Here is a 4,322-nt window from a genome sequence, read left to right as displayed (position 1 = left end):
TTTTTTTTTTTTTGAGACAGAATCTCACTCTGTCATCCAGGCTGGAGTGCAGTGGCACAATCTCAGCTCACTGAAACCTCTGCCTCCCAGGTTCATGATTCTCCTGCCTCAGCCTCCTGAGAAGCTAGGATTACAGGTTTGTGCCACCAAGCCCAGCTAATTTTTGTATTATTTTAGTAGAGACGGGGTTTCACCATGTTAGCCAGGCTGGTCTCGAACTCCTGACCTCAGGTGACATTTGAGAAGTAGTCGCCCTCTGTCACCCAGGCTTGAGTGCACTGGTAAATATTTTAGGATTTTGGGTCCATGTGGTCTCTGTTGTAACTACTCAATTGTGTCATTATAGTGTAAAAAGCAGCCATTATATTTACCACCTCTTTTGGTGGGTAGGATTTGGCCAATGGGTCATCATTTGCTGACTCCTGCTTTAAATGATAGAGCATATCAGGTCATGGACTCTTGTTTGCAATCAGGTGCCTAACAGCCTGCACGGCGCCTCCTGCAGAGTAGACATTCAAGTAATAGTTGAATGAATAAATCACTAAATTATACTGACTGGTGGGATTCTGGGAAATTTTATTGTCTTCCTTTTGGCTTATTAAATACTCTCTAGTACTTAATAGTAAATTAGGAGCACTTAATTAAGAGTATTTAATATTCTTAATTTCTTTTACCGGTTTTTTTTTTTTTTTTTTTTTTGAGATGCAGTCTTGCTCTTGTCACCCAGGCTGGAGTGCAATGGCACGATTTCGGCTCACTGCAACCTCCACCTCCTGGATGCAATTCCCCTGCCTCAGCCTCCCGAGTAGCTGGGATCACAGGCATGTGCCACGGGTAATTTTTTTGTTTTAGTAGAGAAGGGGCTTCACCATGTTGGCCAGGCTGGTCTTGAACTCCTGACCTCAGGTGATCCACCCACCGTGGCCTCCCAAAGTGCTGGGATTACAGGCGTGAGCCACTGTGCCTGGCCTCTTTTATCTTAATAATATACATATATTTTTTAAAATAGAAGAGATGAAGGGGTGTGACTAGACACCAAGTCAGGCAGCTGTTACATCATCCTGTTTCATTTTAAGACTACCTTCATCCCCTGCCCCATCCCCAAATTTCTCACATAGGCACACATTTTCCACTGAAATCACGTGAATGGCAGAAACTGCTGGGCCAAGAGATTTTAGGCGCATGAAATAAAAGAGAAGTCAGTAATCAGTTTTACAAAAGAGAAGTTCAGCTGAGGCTGGAGCACTGTGTTGCAATCAGAGCTCACTGCAGCCTTGAACTCCTGGGCTCTAGCAATCCTTCCACCTCAGCCTCCAGAGTAGCTAGGACCACAGGCTTGCACCACCGCACCTAATTTTTTTTTTTTTTTATCTTGTACAGACAGGGTCTCCATATATTACCTAGGCTGGTATCAAACTACCGGCCTCAAGTGATCCTCTGCCTAAGCCTCCCAAAGGGCTGAGATTGCAAGTATGAGCCACCACACCCATGTAGGATTGTGTTTCTTAGCACTAGGCTGGATGAGATCATGTGACTAGTTCTGGTCGTTGTATGGTAAGCAGAAGTGACATATGTTACTTCCTGATCAGGGAATTTCATTGTTGATGTGAGACCCTCCAGTGATCTTGTTCCCCCCCGGCATGGTGAAAATACTAGTTACGATGGGTGCGGTGGCTGACGCCTATAATCCCAGCACTTTGGGAGGCCGAGGTGGGCAGATCACCTGAGGTCAAGAGTTTGAGACCAGCCTGGCCAACATGGTGAAATCCTGTCTCTACTAAAAAATACAAAATTAGCCGGGCGTGGGTGGCACATGCCTATAGTTTTAGCTACTTGGGAGGCTGAGGCAGGAGAATCACTTGAACCCAGGAGGCAGAGGTTGAGGTGAGTCGAGATTGCGCCATTGCACTTCAGCCTGGGCAACAAGAGTGAAACTCCATCTCAAAAAAAAAAAAAGGAAAAAGAAAAAAAAAAGAAAAGAAAGAAAAAAGAAAAAGAAAATACTAGCTGCTCTTTATGGAGTAAGTGAATTAAAGAGAAGGAGGATCGCTGATTTTTGGAGGTGGGGAACTGGAGCATTTGATCTCTAGTAGTCTTTCATTTGGTCTTCAAACAACAACCTGCAATAAGTAACATAAAACTCTTAGATTTCATTAAATATTTCTTTCTATAAAAAAGTTAGTATTAATTTTAATTGAACATCAGATACTGAGGGTATGAATCATTTTTCTGAGGTTTTTTTTTTTCATTTTGTTTGTTTATTTATTTTGAGACAGATTTTGCTCTTGTTGCCCAGGCTGCTATGCAATGGCAAGATCTTGGCTCACTGAAACCTCTGTCTCCTCGCTTCAAGAGATTCTTCTGCCTCAGTCTCCCAAGTAGCTGGGATTACAGGTGCCTGCCACCATGCCCAGTTAATTTTTTAACTTTTTTTTTTTTTTTTTTTTGAGATGGAGTCTTGCTCTGTCACACAGGCTAGAGTGCAGTGGTGTGATCTCAGCTCACTGCAATCTCCGCCTTCTGGGTTCAAGCGATTCTCCTGTCTCAGTCTCCTGAGTGCTGGGATTACAGGTGCCCACCACTGCACCCGACTAATTTTTGTATTTTTAGTGGAGACGGGGTTTCACCATCTTGGCCAGGCTGGTCTCGAACTCCTGACCTTGTGATCCATCCACCTCGGCCTCCCAAAGTGCTGGGATTACAGGCATGAGCCACCACACCCAGCCCTAATTTTTTAATTTTTAGTAGAGACGAGGTTTCACCACTTTGGCCATGCTGGTCTTGAATTTGTGACCTCAGGTTATGCACCTGCCTTGGCCTCCCAAAGTGCTGAGTTTACAGGCGTGAGCCACTGCGTCCAGCCCTGAGTTTATTTTTTAGATGAGATCAGGGAACATTGACCCTATTTCTCAGGAATCTGTGTCTCTCCTAAATGAAAACTTGCTTTTTGTTTGTTTGTTTTGAGACAGCCTTACTTTGTCCCCCAGGCTGGAGTGCAGTGGTATGATCTCAGTTCATTGCAACCTCCACCTCTCGGGTTCAAGTGATTCTCCCACCTCAGCCTCCCAAGTAGCTGGAATTACAGGTTCGCACCACCACACCTGGCTAATTTTTGTGTTTTTAGTAGAGATGGGGTTTCACCTTGTTGGCCAGGGTGGTCTCAAACTCCTGACCTCTGGTGATCCACCCGATCACCAGATGGTCCAAAAATATTAAAGGAGAGAAATTGTTAACTTTTTGGTTCAGAGACTCCTTTAAGAATGGGAAAATTGGCTGGGTGTTGGGGAAGGTAAATGAAAACCAAAACCATCTTAAACTGTGATGAAGTGGATAAAGAAAACTAATACAGCCTCCTAAAATGCTGAGATTACAGGCATGAGCCACGGCACCCGGCCCCAAATAAAAACTTTTAAAATGAGAGTCTACATTCACTGAGATGAAAATCTAATACATAAACTTTTCCTCATTAAAAGACATGTTTTAATGAACATGTTAAAGCATGCTAAGCAATAGAAAAATAGTATATACAAGGAGCCTCAATAAACCACTACATAGATTGAACAGTTATGAATATCTTCATTTATTTTATTTTATTTTATTTTTTGAGACAGAATCTCACTCTGTCACCCAGGCTGGAGCACAGTGGAGCGATCTTGACTCACTGCAAGCTCCACCTCCTGGGTTCACACCATTCTCCTGCCTCAGCCTCCCGAGTAGCTGGGACCACAGGTGACCGCTGCAACGCCTGGCTAATATTTTGTAATTTTAGTAGAGACTGGGTTTCACTATGTTAGCCGGGATGGTCCAAAAATATTAAAGGAGAGAAATAGTTGTAAACTTTTTGGTTCAGAGACTTCTTTAAGAATGAGATAATTGGTCGGGTGCGGGGGAAGGTAGATTAAAACCAAAACCATCTTAAATTGTGATGAAGTCGATAAAGAAAACTAACACAACAAAGCAGAGGCCAGACGCGGTGGCTCACGCCTGTAATCCCAGCACGTTGGGAGGCCGAGGCGGGCGCATCACCTAAGGTCAGGAGTTTGAGACCTCATCTCCTCTAAAATTACAACAAGTTAGTCGGGCGTGGTGGCAGACACGTCTGGTCCCAGTTACTTGGGAGGCTGAAGCATGAGAATCACTGGAACCCAAAAGGCAGAGGTTGTAGCGAGCAGAGATTGGGTGACCGAGCGAGACTCCATCTCAAATAACAACAACAAAACAAAACATAGGTTGGGGGAAAAGGAAGAGAATGAAACCAATTTTGTGACTTTTCTTTTCTCTTTCCTTTTTTTTTTTTTTTTTTTTTTTCTCTTTTTTTCTCT

This window comes from Rhinopithecus bieti, unplaced genomic scaffold (genome assembly GCF_001698545.2).
Source record: "Rhinopithecus bieti isolate Rb0 unplaced genomic scaffold, ASM169854v2 scaffold_28016, whole genome shotgun sequence".
Taxonomy (NCBI): Eukaryota; Metazoa; Chordata; class Mammalia; order Primates; family Cercopithecidae; genus Rhinopithecus; species Rhinopithecus bieti.
The sequence above is the reverse complement of the archived record's forward strand: the minus strand, read 5'-3'. Positions refer to the sequence as shown.